This window comes from Hetaerina americana, unplaced genomic scaffold (assembly GCF_022747635.1).
Source record: "Hetaerina americana unplaced genomic scaffold, ioHetAmer1.1.p SCAF_7, whole genome shotgun sequence".
Lineage (NCBI taxonomy): Eukaryota > Metazoa > Arthropoda > Insecta > Odonata > Calopterygidae > Hetaerina > Hetaerina americana.
Window position 1 is genome coordinate 7297556 of NW_027287316.1, and position 17194 is coordinate 7314749.

The 17194-nt window shown below is 42.7% G+C and overlaps 1 long non-coding RNA gene across 1 annotated transcript in view; it reads left to right on the forward strand.

The window, feature by feature from the left end:
- Positions 1-17194, forward strand: part of LOC139696269 (uncharacterized) — a 117393-nt gene that overhangs the window by 82063 nt on the left and 18136 nt on the right. The gene's annotated exons all lie outside the window — the stretch shown is intronic.

The window sequence follows — 17194 nt, forward strand, 5'->3', positions numbered from 1 at the left end:
GGCTCGCTCACCCCCTCATCCCCCCGACGAGAGCGCCGCGCGCAGAAATATGGAGTCCGGTGGTCACCCTCGCCCGAAATGGGCGGCATACATCGAATCGGTTCGCGCAATCAAATCTTGGGAAATGGAAAACAGGGAACTTTAAAAAGAGTAACGAAAAAAATGGGGAGAGGCACCAAGTCAATGAAATCAACCGGATTGAATTACGATGTGTCACTCAATATAAATCCTTTGCTGACAACCCAACACACTGGAGTGATACGCGAGGTATGTTAAAAAAAACTTGGCTAATTTAAAGAATTGGTAAAAGGTGTAGTAATGATTAGGACAGGTGCTAACATTTGCCCAACTACGGAAATGTTGGTGTGATTCGGGAGAGGTAATAATTTTAGGGAATGAGGAAAGAAGGGTGGGGGGAGAGACATCCATCAACCTACCCTTAACGATAGGCGCCAAGGGGTTCAACTACAGACCAACGCCTCATCTGACGGACGGAGAATTACTGCAATTCTCAATTACAATTCACTGAGAATTACCACAATCCGTCACTTCCCGGATTCAAGCCCGGGTCCTTGGTGTGGGAAGTCAATATGACAGACACCTCACCAACCCGTAAGTAATGAAAAATAAAGGAGAATAGTTTTTTTCAGATCAGCTGTTATTTCGTGTTTCAAAGAACACTACATAGATACCGGCTGGTCAGAAATAACGTGAAGAACTTTTACGAGATTAGGTAAACGTGACGAAGTTTCTGCTCAAACCAGGACCTCCGGACACGTATAAAGAAGCAAGTGAGGCATTTCTGAAGGCATAGCTCAATTCTCTAATGATGGAGTTAAAGTGGGTAAGGGTAGGGTGGGTGCATTCGAAAATAAACGACCCGAATGAGAAATCGGAGAAAATATACATTTCTGGAACACTGACATACATATTTCATTAACTGCTACTTTTTCCTCGAAAAAATTCGCACGATTTGAACAATGCTAACAGTTGCCATGAAACAAATGGACTGCCGTTTTCCGGTATTTTCACCAACACTTCACATTCACCCTCGACTGCAATGCTTGGGTGATGGTGTCTCCCAACACACCCTGTCACACCCCTCGTAGGAACTATACGTAGGGATTGACACAAACGTGGATAAACGTGACATGCCTGCCCTTGAGGACGATGGTTGCATCTATTGTCAACAGAACGAGAGGACCCCTTATCCCGACGCTGGCTCTGGGTTTGCGGGGCCTCCAAACCTGGGTAATCGTTTGCGGCTTGCAGCAAGTCTCCTGCAACTGCAGCACGAAACTCGTGACGTTGACGAGATAAAAAAAGAGAATGCGACGAGGTAGCTGATGACCATCACGATAGAAAAGACTTTGTTCATGGTTTTGAAAAGCGAAGGATGAGACGTTGGGATAAGTGTGTGTGAGGTCCCGAGGAGAGCGCTTTGAAGGCCTCATTCTAGTCGAGGTAGACTATTTTTCTCAAAAATATTGCATGGCTGGATAACTTCTGGACAGGCCTCGTACAAGGGAATCATTATTGTAATTTCGAACGGTATGCTCCAAAAACAATGTCAAATTGAGCACAGCGCGAATCTCAGCACAGCGAGCATGATACACCATTAGAGCAAGAAGATAGCACTTCCCATCTAACCAGAAGGTCTGACTTCGAGCCCGGGCGATGTTTCTAATAACAACTTCATCAGAAGTTCACCCAAAACGTGCGATTTTTCGTGTCTACCAGATGATCCTGGGGAAACTGTAGTCGTATGAGGGAAAAAGAACCGGCTCCCGTCGCTGTATACACTGTAGGTACGAGGTTTTCCCACGTCAAACTAGCACGGGACCGTTGGTACGATTTCAGTCCTACGTATTCTCGTCTATGAAAAAACCAGCCATTTCATTTCATTATTGATTGAGTGACTGGGGCACATAATTAAACCTAGTCCATTTCAGGGCAGTGGGGACAATCGGTTTAGTGACGGAGGGTAGAGCATCTAAGGAAAATTTGACCCTCGCAGCTGTTTTGAGACAGGACGGGAAATGTATTCTTTTTGTCGCAGCAGAGCAGAGGCGTGACGAGGAGAGATATCTAGAATTCCTGTGGGACGTTCTATTTGTTCCCATTCCCACGCAGATAGAAATGTTTTTCAGCGTCCATTTGATTCCTCTCGACGGAGGCAAGCAAAAGGAACACGCAAGGTGGAGAACAAAATAAGGCGAGGGGAGCTCATGTTTCTCGCGCGCGAGATATCGAGCAATCGGGGTGTGACGCGTGTCCACCCGCGCGAGCCTGGCAGCATGTGGCCGGCATTCCTCCGACACACCACCGAGCTACTCCGCACCACACACGGACGGGATTCAATTGCTAAGCTGTCCAATAAATACGCGAACCGAGGCCATAAAAACTTTATTTTGCAAAATTTAGTCTACATCGATTTTGTCCGCTTCAAAGTACTCTCCCTTCGTTGCTAATAACTTATTCCATCTTCTTGTTTTCCACTGTTCAAAGCAACCTTGGAAGTCCTCGGCAGTTAGGCTTTTTAGTTTTCTCGTCGTTTCTTGTTTATTGTGCCCAAATCTTCCCAGTGATTTCCCATCATCACATTTTTGAATTTTGGGAATAGTTAAAAGTCTCCGGAGGCGAGATCTGGCGAATAAGGAGAATCAAGGATCAAGGTGATTGAATTGTTTGCCATAAACTGACGAACAATCAATGCTGAATGTGCAGGTGCATTGTCATGGTGAAGGAACTATCCATCATGTTCGGTTGAAATAGTGTGGGCACTGTTGATTTTCCTAAATTCAGTTCATCAGCCATCATTCGGACAGTTTTCCGACGATCCATAAGGACAAGAGACCACACACGATCAATGTTGTCGTCAACACAGGTGGTTGAAGGTCGTTAAATAAAAATAATACAATAAATAACATGCAATCTGGCAATCCAAACGCAACAATTAGGCGCATGGCGGGAGGTTGTCGAGACATTTTCCTGGCGTCCATGTGCGTACATGCAGTTTCGCGCGTGGGCGCGGGGGTGGGGCAGGGGTTGCTACGGCGAAGGGCAACGGCGAAGGCCGAGCGGCAGCGACGGAATCCGCCCCTTCCCCCCCCTTTACGACGGCGACTAAGCAAGGAGGCGCGAGGCACGGCGAGGAGATAGCTCCCTAGAGAGGGGCTGGACCATTTGGTCCACTGGTAACAATGCCCCCTCTCATTGAGTCGATGACCTTGATCAACTAACCAAACATTCGAACCTCACGGAGCGCTAATCATTTTCTGATTCATGGGACCGTTGCTACGGTTTGTTTCCAACGTTTATATTTTTATTAAGTAATCGCCATAAAAGCTATATTTTATTCAAATGACATAGACACGCTTAATTATAACAGAATCATAAAAGGTCGTTTCACATTGACCAAATAGTCAACTGAATCATTCAATTTTTACGAAGATATATGTCAAGAGAACCATAATTTGCAAATCAATGAACAGAAGTTATTGAAATATGTAGTCTCTATCGGTTTGCGGTTTTCATGAAAAAAATATCAACCTCGTGGCTTACCTACATGTATTACTTACTTTAGTCCATTTTCATTGATTCCGATGATTTCAAATTTTGACGGATCGGAAATTGCAATGACCCCAGCAGTCAAATATTATCAGCAAGTATCTTTTAAGGGGAAATCTATAGAATCAATAGAAATTAGTGAAAAGACTCATTGAATCATTCAAAATAATCAAATTAAAGCAGTTCACTTGCTTAAGTAACCCAAAAAAATCTTCCTCGGCACATATTTTCTCATTATTACATTGAATGTAATGCATTTCATTGTGACCGCACTATACGACGCATATAATACAAGCATGCCGTCATTAACGAAGTTGGTTTATTATCTTTCCTGACCACCATCGCTGGTTTTCAATTATGGTACAAAAAACATTTATAAGTTGCAATTAAAGCATGCACGATCTTTGATATCAGTTTATTTATCCCAAAAAGCAAAATAATACATCAGATTTAACCTAAATGAAATCGGAGCTTAAAGACTTACGTTCAGATATATAGGTTTTTTTAAACATAGAAAAACAAATATGACGACAGGCGTGCCGTCGAAACGTCAAAACTGCATACGTGAGGGTCCTTTCTTTGTGTTTCTTTGATTTTAAAAATCTACATGTGTTTTCATACATTTGTGCGTCGCCGAAGAGCGTTCTATTTCGGAATATATATATATATATATATATATATATATATATATATATATATATATATATATATATATATATATATATATATATATACATATACATATATATACATATATATATACATATATATATATACATATATATATACATATATATATACATATATATATACATATATATATACATATATATATATACATATATATACATACTACCTTGATCAAAAAGTTCCCGGAATAACCACCGTGTGGCGCTCCCATCGTTCCGATTTGAGTTCTGTTTTTTTTGTTAAATTGGTACATCTGTTGTTGATATTCCCTTTAAATCTTAGTGCCATAACTTGACATTTGCAAAAGTTACGTAGCCAAGAGTACATCTATCTCTGTGTGTGTTGGCGATTTTTTACAATTGCAGAAATGGATTTAAATTTGCAACTTGTATTAAATTTTGCGTAAAAAACGGATTTAGTGGCGCACGGACGTTGGAAATGTTGGAAAAGTGTTTCGGCAACGATTCTCTAAAAAAAACGGTCGTTTACCAGTGGCACGAGCGGTTCAGAAGTGGTCGTGAGTCAATCGAAGATGATGAACGCAGTGGCAGACCATCGACATCGAAAGTCGGTGAAAAAATTGATAAAGTAAAAGAAATGTTGGTCAATAACCGCAAATTAACCATCAGAGAAATAGCGGAGGACTTGAACATTGCCTATGGATCCGCCCAAGACATTGTGGTTAATGATTTGGGTTTCCGTCGTGTAGCAGCAAAGTACCTCAATTTCATGCAAAAAAGAGACCGTGTTGACGTCGCAAAAGACATGATTTGCGAGGCTGAATCCGATCCCACATTCATCAAAAGGATCATTACTGGAGACGAGACGTGGGTTTATGAGTACGACACGCAATCCAGACATCAGGCAAGTGAATGGCGTTCACCAAATGAGCCGAGACCAAAAAAACCACGTCGTTTTCAGTCAAAAAAGAAGGCAATGCTGACGGTTTTCATGGATTACAACGGTGTAGTGCGTCATGAATTTTTGCCAGAAGGCCAGACAGTAAACAAAGAGTATTATTTGGGCGTTATGAGACGTTTGCGTGAAGCAATTCGCCGAAAGAGACCAGAAATGTGGGCAGAAAACTCGTGGATTTTGCACCATGATAACGCACCGTCGCACAGTGCTATCATTATTCGTAATTTTTTGACGAAAAATGCAACAAATACCATCCAACAGCCACCGAATTCACCTGATTTGGCTCCCTGTGACTTCTTTCTGTTCAATCGAGTTAAAAAACCATTACGGGGAACGCGTTTTAGCAGCCGAGAGGAAGTAATGGAAAAATCGCAGGAAGCACTGATGGACATACCGAAAACCGAATATAAAAAATGTTTCGAGGATTGGATCAAGCGCTGGCATAAGTGTGTTGCAGTCGATGGGGATTACTTTGAAGGGGACAATATAGATTTAGATGAATAAACTTGTATTTTTAATTTTCTGAATAAATTCCGGGAAATTTTTGATCAAGGTAGTATATATATATACATATATATATACATATATATATACATATATATATACATATATATATACATATATATATACATATATATATATATATATATATATATATATATATATATATATATATATATATATATATATATATATATATATATATATATATATACATTAAACATGCACCAACTATTAGCATGACTAATGAATATTGAATAATCATATGAATGTAAAAGAAACGGGTACAATAGATAATTTTCCAAGTCAAATTCCCACAATTCGGTTAGTATGCACAAATTTGCACAAACAATAGTAAAACAATGAAATAATATGCTGATAGAAACGAAAAACAAAGCAAATACTAACAACGACATCATAATAGCGTAATACATATTCTACGAATTTCATAATTAGATTATAATTATAAAAAAATCACTTTTACTTCACTATAGTGCTTCGCTACTTTATTATATACTCGTACAGTTGAATTTTGTAAATCCAATCTCCCATGTACAACGACGTGACACAAAATACCCGCAAATATAATGACGACAGTGTTATGGAAACGAGGAACGGTTGGGCGGAATTTTGAGCAGAGTTGCCGAGTTGATCAACCTTTTAAATGGATATACGGTTTCGGTAGATTTCACCTGCGGACATTGCCACAAAAACATGAGGGAAATATCGCGCTTTGTTTTCAAACCTCAAATTGGTCACCTTCCCGAAGGAAATCAACAGTTAGCATTTAAACAAGGCTTTAGAGTTAGAATTTAAACATTGTTTTCTCACTTAAGAACTACATAGATGCACACGGTTGACCGTGCATCGATTCTTCACTTATCACCAAGCGGTGATGAGGGCTCCTATGAGGGCTCTCCGTTTACTGACGGATAAAATGAGTCGAATTTTTGGTGCACGATCGGCAGGAACGTGGAGAACTTGCGATAAAAAATATTTGGGAGCAACAAGGACGCCATTCTACCGAAGAGACATATAACTGCAAAACTAAATTATCCGTGCGATACTTTCTGCTGCCCTCCACATTGAATACAACAACTTGACGTGTTGGAAGAACTAGCATGCTTATATGGCCCCTAGAGCTTCACTGGCAAAATGAATGATAATTGATCTGAGTTCGGTCGCCCAACGCCACATAGGTTGAAGGGTACGAGCCAGACGAAAGGTAGTTCTTACGGTGTGCGACCCCAGGGGAGCGGTCATTCTTTTACAGTTTCTCGTTAAACACACTGATGAGGAGGACAACGGTAAACAATCTGAATTATATATCCCAAGAAATGATGACGGAACAATAAGAAAATGAGTCCTGGTAACCACGGCAGTCGGTCAACGCGTTCGATTGTCGTGCCCGACAGCGGAGGAGGCAAGGTCTCCGCGCTCGCCGCCACACGAAATCCTTGCACGACCGAACGAATGTCAGCGGAAAAGAATAGACAGAAGAAGACAGTCATCGTGAAAGATAGGACTCGAAATGCTAGGACGATACTATCGAGGTGAGGAAAATTGTAAAATATAAAGTGAGAAATGGATAGAGAAAACATGGAAATGCTACAACGCCTACATCTACATCTACATAATACCCCGCAAGCCGCCGCAAGGGCGTGTGGCGGGGGGTGTTAGGTCACCAACCGTAAAAAGGAAAAATACCACATGCAAAAAAAAACAACACGGAAAATTACACCCACAGCAGCGCACATACTCATGCAAAAATCCCTTCATCCAATACTCATGCAAACACATATACCGCAAAACAACTAAAAAACTGCACCCCATGATGCAGCACGAAAGCCATCCTACAACACGGAAGCCAGGACACAACAAGCAAGAAATCGAAACACCACATTAAAATGCACCACGAAACACTCTACCCCCACAGAGTCTCTAAAAGGCAGGGAATGCGACCCAACGTTGCAGGTAGCAGGAATTTGCCCCCGCGGAGAGGGACGAGGGATTGAAAGGGAAACTTAAAACAGATGAACAGAACACGAATGAGGTCATTCGGAAAGAATGGGTTATTACAGCAAAACACATAAGGTTAGTGGAAGAGCATGCATTTAAATACAACTAATTATTTTTTAGACGCTGAGGGTGGCAAGTGGAATTTTTGCTATCTATAACCCTGCAGTTGCTATCCCGTATTGTCCGTGGGAAGGAGGAGTCCTTGAGTCTGCTAGTTCTGGCATCTATTTCCCGAATTTTATATGCATGATCCAAGCGACCAATGTATGTAGGAGTACGAATAATTTGCGAGACCTCGGTGCTGAAACATGCGGATCTAAATTTATTTAATAATTTCAATCTTGCATTGAATCGTCTCTCAGCCAATGATTCCCACCCCAAATCCATGAGCATTTCGGTGACGCTTTGCGTTTTATCGTAGGAATTTTTTACAAAACTAGGCCTAGGCGAAGTGACACAGAAAAATAGTAGTAGTAGTTTTGAGGGGAGGCGACCGACAGCTGAGGTCATTTGCAACATTGGGGCTGGTTGGGAAAGGATTAAGGGTGAAGAAAAACCCGGCGTCGGCATTAGCCTACTCTTGTCGAAAGGCACCAAGGGATTCGCAGCTCAACGTCCCATCCGACGGACGTCGTACTCACTCAAAGAGCTCTCTCCACAAAGCACCTCAAATAGGGATCGGGATACCACTGAAAAATAATTGTTGTCTCCAGGATTTGAACCCACCGGCAAAATAGCGTGGTTTTTGAAGTGATAGTTCCCTAGATAGTAGAAGAATTCCTCAGACGTTTGAAGTATGAAAAAAAAAGGTGAAACCAACACGAGATGGCCTTGAAGCAGGCCTTCTTCAGATCAAATCGTCTTTTTTCGACTTGAAAAAGCTCTCTCCACGAACATTACGGCTCTCAGTTGAGGTCGCTATACGCGATACAATTTCTTGCATTGCATACTTGAATACACACACGTTGAAGCGTGTACGATTGGGCTCGATTGAATTACTTACGCGGGCAATTGGAACGTATATGACATTGTTCGACCGAAAATGAAACAGGTTTCTTCCAAACCCACCCGAGAGATTATCCACGACAACGCCATTACGTTATCAGGTCGTATTTTTAATTCTTCCCGTAAGTTTTCTCTTTCATGTCCTGATAAGCACGAGGTGAAAATATTTGGCGAGAAATTTCTGCACAAAACGAGCGTCTACCTTCATGGCCCAAAACGTTTTACCACAAGCGGCCAACGACGAGGCAAACGACAGAAATGGATTTGGAGGAGTGCTTGCTAGGCAAAGAACCACGCGTCGAATTTCAACGAAGCCAGTGATGGAAAAACGTTTGAAAATTGTCAACCGATAAAGGTTATATTCATGGCAATGCTTTGTAACTATGGCACATCGCGAGCACTTCCTCCAGCCTAAACTCTGCCCTTCCCATTTCAATTTGCCACAGGTCCTATCTACCAAAACGCATTATTATCTGAGGGCTATCAAAACAAATATTGATTTGAAGCAGCCCTAAAATCTATTTCCCGCCCCCTCTCAATCTCTTAATTTCCCCATAACTCCGAGGAGCGACATATTCCATGGGTCCGCTGAAAACAAATGCACACATGCTTGTAGACCACGAACAAAACGACCTTCAGAAGCACTCGTGGTGGCATGTGAAAGTAAAATTCCCCCCAAACACGCATGCGCATGTTTGAGGTCGTAACATTCATCCAGTGTATTTTGGGAAGCGCAAGTATGGAGACGTGTTCTAGCGCTATGTCATCGCGAGCTATACAGAGTGACTTAAAAAGTGACACCTATTGAGATTAATCGTCGTTTAAAGGCTGTTTATGGTGACGATTCTGTTGATAGGTACACTGTAAATCGATGGGTAGTAAAATTTCGTGGTTGCGAGCCTGGAAAAGTCATAATTGTTGACGAAATACGCAGCGGGCGTCCGATACCATACGATACTACCATAGACGATGAACACCGCAAATTTGTCGAAGATTTGATTCAAAATGGCCGGCGAATCACTCAAAAGTTATCGCAAACCATATTGGAATATCCAAGGAACATGTTAGCTTCATTGTTTGGGAACAATTGGGATCAACATGACGACCCTCGTCCACACACCTCTTTCGCAACTTGAGAGGCTCTGCAAAACCTGAAATTTGAATCGATTCCACACCCTCCTTATTCCCCCACGATCTTGCGCCATGCGATTTTTATTTTTTCCTCACCTCAAAGTTAATCATTACACCTCGGGCGATGAGGTGAAGGTAGCTGTCAAGTCCTGGATTCGAGAAAAGTCGCAAGAGTTTTTCGGTGACGGAATAAAAAAAACTTGTTACACGTTGGGAGAAATGTGTTAGCCTTAACGGTGACTATGAATTGAAAAATAAATGTATGATTTTGAAACTTCAGAATTTTACTTTAATGTACTTTTCGCCCGATCTCGCCATTTGTTTTTGTTCGCGTTCTACAAGCATGGGTGAATTACTTTTCAGCCTACCCTCGTAATATTCCCGTCTCGTAGTTCATCCTTGGCCTCCCTCAGTAATCCCACTGTTCCATTCATTGACGGTGTACAGAAAGCTATCTTACCTCATCATACGCCCAATCAGTTTCCCTCTTCCTCTTGAGGGTGTGGTGTGCTCTCTGTAAGGCTTCTCTCTTTTCACCCACTCTTCGAAACACTTCTTCATTTGTTTACTCTGTCTTACCCGTTCTATTTTCTGCATTCTTTACCAATGGCATCACGTTTACATCGATTCAATCTTCTTTTCTCTCATGGTCCGATTGTCCACGCCTTAAATCCGTAGAAATGTGAACTCCATATACGATTCAATCAATCGTTTCCTGGAGTCAATACCAGTAATATTTGAAGTTAGCAGTTGCTCTTTAAGGCAGAATGCCTCCTTTGCCATTCCTATTCTGCTTACTGTATTCCTATTTCTCCCCCCTCCCCCCCCACACGTCGCTAGCGATCTCAATGCATAAATACCAAAAGATTTCCACTAGTTACAGTGTGTCTTCCGTCTAACTTGAAGATTATCTTCCCCCATTTCGACTTCAGACCTTCACCATAGGTTTTCAAACCTTTGCAGTTGGAGGTTGTACTTTATCATTACCTTCCCCAATACTGCCTAGTATCCTTGCAATCTGTCACTCACAACCAATATTCCACGCACTCTCACGGCCTTGTCAACAACATCCCACCGTCCTCTTTTGCGATCCGAATATTGAATTTCAACTCTCAAGGTCTTCCCTTATCTTTTCACCGCGTGAAACATTCCTCACCGTTCGAATTCCTCCCTATCAAACGCACTTATTAATCCTTTTAAGTTTCCATGTCTCAAAAGTCCCCAATCTACGCCCATCCTCTCTCCACAAAGTTCAACAGTTTGTTTCACACAGCGCCCTACGCTCCGTACTTTCGGCGTTACGACGACAGGTGCGAACAGTTGAGGCCCAAGGAAATCCTAGCAACCGGGTCCTGGAACGGTCTCCACCCGGTAGTGACATATGCGATCCAACTAGCTACTAATATTATTGTAATTATTAAGTCTCAAACTACTTGATATCTGGAATCAAAATCACACAGTCGACAAGGAAGTCACGTTACCACGGCACCGGTATCTTGGCCAAATAGCCAAGGCACCTAAATGTCCACATCAATTGCTACATGATGAGGGTAGAGAAAGAAACTTTGCACTTCCACGTAAAGATTTATTGCTTCACACGACCATAGTTTCGATGCTGGGCATCACCATCAGGTGAATGACGACCTGGTGATGATGCCAGGCATCGAAACCATTGTCGTGTGAAGTAATAAATCTTTAAGTGGAAGTGCAAAGTTTCTTTCATGTGGCAATTCCATAAAGTTAAGCCTGTAACCGTTATGTCCACTCATGCGTAGATGTTTCTCGGCAGTGCCAACTGCTCTTCTTTGGGAACGTAACGTGTGGAGAAGCACGCCACAGTGACGAAGTCAAAAAGGGCAGCGGGGAGAAGTGGGTCCGGTGAGGAGTTAGTGGAGGGCCTGGCCCCCTCGACCCAGCCCCCCCCCTCCACCCCCTTTTCCCGTGTCCCTGTAGGGCGACCACCGCCCCACGCACGACTTTTTGGAGTCTGAGACGCCCACTACTTCACTTGCTGGCGGGCGTGACCTTTTCGCCGACGACGCTGGAAAAGGACAGCCTCACGCGGTGACATTCATTCCCATATTTCACAGCCACTCGCGGTGTCCACGTTTATCAAAATTTCAGCCAAAACGTCGCGGCGTTGTCGGTTATAATTATTGATTGGATGACACGCCTTAGATTGCCCCACGATGCCACTCCCGACGCCACGCCAAAGTGCAGCACACGACGAGTCAGGGTCATAATCTCTCTCTCTCTCTCTCTCTCTCTTTCGCCGGTCGCTCCCTCGTCTGCGGCGAAGTTGGATCCAGGGAGAAAGAGATATAGCGCCCTTCCTCGTCACAACGTAAACCACGTAGTGACACACAGGCATTTTATACGTACTTATCCACATAAATATCCATAAATATATACGTACGTGTGTTTATATATATATATATATATATATATATATATATATATATATAAATATAAATGTACATGTATGTGTGTGTATGTATTTAAATATATATATATATATATATATATATATATATATATATATATATATATATATATATATTTTAAACATGCATATATTATTTTTTTATTATTAGGTAATCTACCGGTTAAGGTGGGTTTTTGGAAGGACATAATTACTAATTAAATTAATTTGTGACCCCTAGCAACACGCAACATCCTAATCTACATCAAGTCCTTCTTCAGCTCTGAGTACTTTCTTCCTCCCTTCATCCCGTCCAACATCCCCATCCTGTTCCTTCCCTTTCCTCGTTTGCCTAACATTCTCCCCTCTATTACAGTCTTCAAAAACCCACTGCCGATCAATACGCCCTCAACCACTTTTCCTGCCTCCAAAGGATTTCTCCCAACAAACTCCTCTCTTCACCCACCATACCAAGTACTTACTAATTTGTTTTCTTCTCTGTCCATTTCACGTTCTCCATTCTTCTCCACACCCATATATGTATGTATAAATATGTGCATATATAAATATGTATATGTGTGTATATATATATATATATATACATACATATGTAATACATATGTATCCGCAACCCGCAAAATGTACTGAAGGGTTTCTTTGCGTTTGAAAGAGCGAAAAAATATTCTTGAAAATATCGATTTATATTTCAGATATATCCACGATGAAAGGGCGTGGCACTCACCCCTTCACCCAAAATATATTTTTTTATGATTTTCTGGTAACTAGATCTTCCTGGAAAAATGCAAGACGCAAAGTGAAAGGAATTGCCCACCCTGCAAATGTGATTCTGATGTGTTACTTCCACATGCCATTGCTTTTTTTATTTATTCATATTAGTACCCTGCAAGCCACCGCTATATTAATACATTTCCAACATCACTGCTAAAGTAAACATCCTTCCAATCGTTGAACCCTACCTTTTTTTTACGTGGCAAACCAAACTTCGGATGGGAAACCGTCGTAATCAATCGTTTTAGGGGTAACTTTGTGGAATTTTTCCATGATGAATAACGCCAAATTAAAACTTTGTGACTCCACATAAAAATCTAACTGAAATGCCACCTAGGTCTCACTGCGGTGCAGCATTATCAGATCAAGCCTCCACAGTTAAAACTAGGTCGCATTAAAGTTTATTTTATACGTGGTATCACAAAGTTTTATTTTGACGTTATTCATCATGGAAAACCGTTGTTGGTTAATTTTAAATACACTATAATTTTAATAAAATCTAATTAATTAAGAAATCCAAATGACATTGTCCTTGACGACACCGAAAATAAGCTTAGATTAGAAGATGAAGAACTCGAACATAATTATGTTGGGGCGTCTTTAGGTTGCGGACTGATATTCCTTGCGAAATTTGAAAGAATATTCGCTCTCGCATTAGCAAAAGAAAAACAAGATCAAATATTTCCTCCACGTTAGCACTTTATCTTCAAAAAAGTTAACTATGCATAAATGGGACTCAACATCTGAACTATCAATTTCAACAAATTAATTAATTAGCATTGAAAAAAAATAAAAGGACATTCTTCTCTCCTTTTTCAGGAATCTGAGATACCAATCAGCATGAATACCCTTAATAGTAAGGATAATAATGATTTCCTCTGTCTCTGGTACAGGGTAGAGTCGAACGTTTATCATAAGTTCTGCCGATACTAAAAAATTCGCGCACGTAGAAGGCGGAACTCACTCGTTCAAAACAATGGTCCCTGTATCTCAGAGACAAGGACCACGGTATCGGAGAGCCGAGGGGGAACAGGGTCCCTTCGGAGTGTCGGAGCCGGAACAATGCCCTTAAAAGGAACTCGGCATGTGCACACGCACATATGCCATCCGCCGTCGAGGGAGGTAGCCGATGTATCGAACGTCCATTCACGGCCAGGCAGGTCAACCCAGGAGCGCCAGGCGTGGTTGAGAACGACCGGCTCGACACACAAGGCAACATAACGGATGGTTCGTTAATTCTACATTTTCACGACACGAAAAAAACTATTTCCACCGATTCCAGACCCCAAACCGCGGATATGTTTCAATTGAACCATGTAAAACGGCGGAGGGAGAGGGGGGCTGGTGGACTTATTCCCTAATTACTCACTCAACTGTTCCGCATTTCAAATCGGCGAAAGATCACGGACATCACTCTCGGAAAGTGATTCAAGAGGCGCGAAATTGCTTTACTCCCCCTAGGTGAGACGTACTTCCGCCTTAATTACAGTACCCCTAAAGCGCGACGAAAGTAATTGAAGAATAACTAAGTTTCTGTGCAACGCAATGCCTGTATATTGTGTCACCTTCCAATCGTCCTAAATGGAATTACACAAACTCTGAGCCTCGAGTAATTATCATTTCTTGAGGTTATTTTCGCGAGAGTCCAGCTGGAGTAGACATTAGACAACAGTAGTTACATGGACATTGGACGGAAGGTACTTAACATAACATGAGGACGAATTTTTCCCAGCGTGCATGAATTCACAAGAATGGCATTTTGGCAATGGCGGCATGGTGTAATTGAACAATACATTGTCATTGTCGTTTCCATTGTTCTAGCCACACCATTCCATCTCTCCCGTCAACTGCACCGATGAAACATTCAAGGAGATCATTCAGTGAGAGGAAACGTCATAAACTAAATTATTATTGTCTCCTGGCACGAGCTACCACAGCGCCAGTCTCCTCATTTCGATGGCATCGCAAGGCGGATCGTGGTGGACATCAGCGAACCAATTCCCGACTCCTACGATGGAGGTCGCATCGCCATCAGGTGTTGTTCGTTCCTCCGAATGCGTTCCTCCCAGGCGCCTCCGCCCACGCTCCCCCTCCCACACATTCCGTGCCATCTTCAGCCCATCGCTAAAATTCCTTCCCTCGTAAACCTGCGGTCCGTAACCCTCCCTAACCCTGTCCACCCTTTTTATTCCCTCCGTCCCCCACATCCCACAGGCCCCAATCCCGCTCCCCTCATCCAAGGTCTCTCGTTACACAACACCAAGCATCCGAACGATCCACACACGGCATTCGATCAGCCTCTACCGCCGATCCACTTTAGGCCTTCTGCATAAAATCAGCTTTCCTTCTTGCGGAAGTATTCTTTTGCCATGGCTATTCTCGTATCATTCCCAACACAGTTTTTCCAATTTTACGTCAGCATACTCACCACGCAGTATATTTTTCTTCACTTGCTCTATCTTTTCCTCCATTATCCACGACGTTCACATGCTCCGACATATATTTTCTCATCATTTTGCTCCGCTCGCGTTTACTTTCATCCCACACACCACTCCCCCTCCCATTCCTCCTCCCAGCTCACAGTAGTTAGTTCAAAACGGTGGGATGCGACGTCTAGATTCATGCGTGAAACGTTCCCGGTTGTGTGCGAGAGCGGAGGTATCTAGAACGGAAACAAGAGAGCGCGGGAATTGTTCTCGGCCGTTGTTATTTCGACTTTCGCCGAATACACCGCTCGAGACGAAGGAGCAACGGAGTCTGCGGGATTTGCGCGAGACAATGCATATTAAACACTTTCTTATCATTCCAATGTGGCGCACTCCGCAAACACGTTTACGCCCAGTTACAATGCACGGTGGGAATCGAGCGAATCCGGTTGCCACGACCGGAAGGCCCGGGTTCAAATCCCGGCTGATGACTTCGTGCGTACACCCACGACTTCTCGCATTTGGTGTGGAATTCTTGCATGTCTATTATAGTATTTCTTCCTGGGCAACCGAATGGACGCAGAGGGAATTAAATCCCTCCACTTTCTCCGAATCCGTTCACATACGAGGTCTGTCCAATAAATATGCGAACTGGGGCCATTGAAAACTTTATTTTGCCAAATTTAGTCTACATCGATTTTGTCCCCTTCAAAGTACTCTCCATTCGTTGCTATGCACGTATTTCATCCCCTTCCATTCCACTGCTTATTAAAACATCTCTGGAAGTCCTCGGCAGATAGGCTTTTTAGTTTTCTCGTCGTTTCTTGCTTTATTGCGTCCAAATCTTCCCAGTGATGTCCCCGCATCACATTTTTGAATTTTGGGAATAGGAAAAAGTCGCATGGGGTGAGATTTGGCCAATAAGGACGATGATCAAGGATGGTGATTGGATTTATTTGCCAGAAACTGGCGAGCAATCAATGCTGAAAGTGCAGGTGCATTGTCATGGTGAAGTGTCCATCCATCATGTTCGGTTAAAATAGGGTGCACTGATGATTTTCCTAAATTTAGTTCATCAGCTATCATTAGGACGGTTTTTCGACGTTCGGTAAGGACAAGGGACCGCACACGATCAATGTTGTCATCGACACAGGTGGTTTAAGGTCGTCCCGGCCTTGGATCATCTGTGGTGTCCTGTCGGCCGTCTTTTAAACGCTTAATCCACTTGAAAACGGATGTTTTCTTCGGAGAATTATCACCGTAAACAGCTGTCAACATTTCAGTAACTGCACACGTACGTACGTACGAACGAACTGACAGATCGGGCAAACAAATTGCAACTAACGCCGGGAACAGAAACGCCTCGGTCCGAATAATCTAGTCTACATAGTATCTCTGGAACCAATCTCAAATTGGCATGCGGGCAACTGCCCCGCGTGAATTGTGTCAAATACCTATTTTACCGGAACGTCTGCCGGATTCCGCCCCCGGTGTTTTCAATGTTCTCCCCAACTGGCGGCTACATTGAAAGGAATAAAGATTTTCCCCATTCCTAAAATAATTTCTTTCGCCTTTCTCTTCGACCAGTTCAGGTTCTTCTGCATGATCGCCCCCTTTCCTCAAAAAACCCCAAGTTTAGGAACCAACCGTTGAAGTCAGCGCACCGTACCAAAGTCTTCAATAACTTTCTCCCCCCCTCTCTCTCTAAGCCTTCACCCAACGC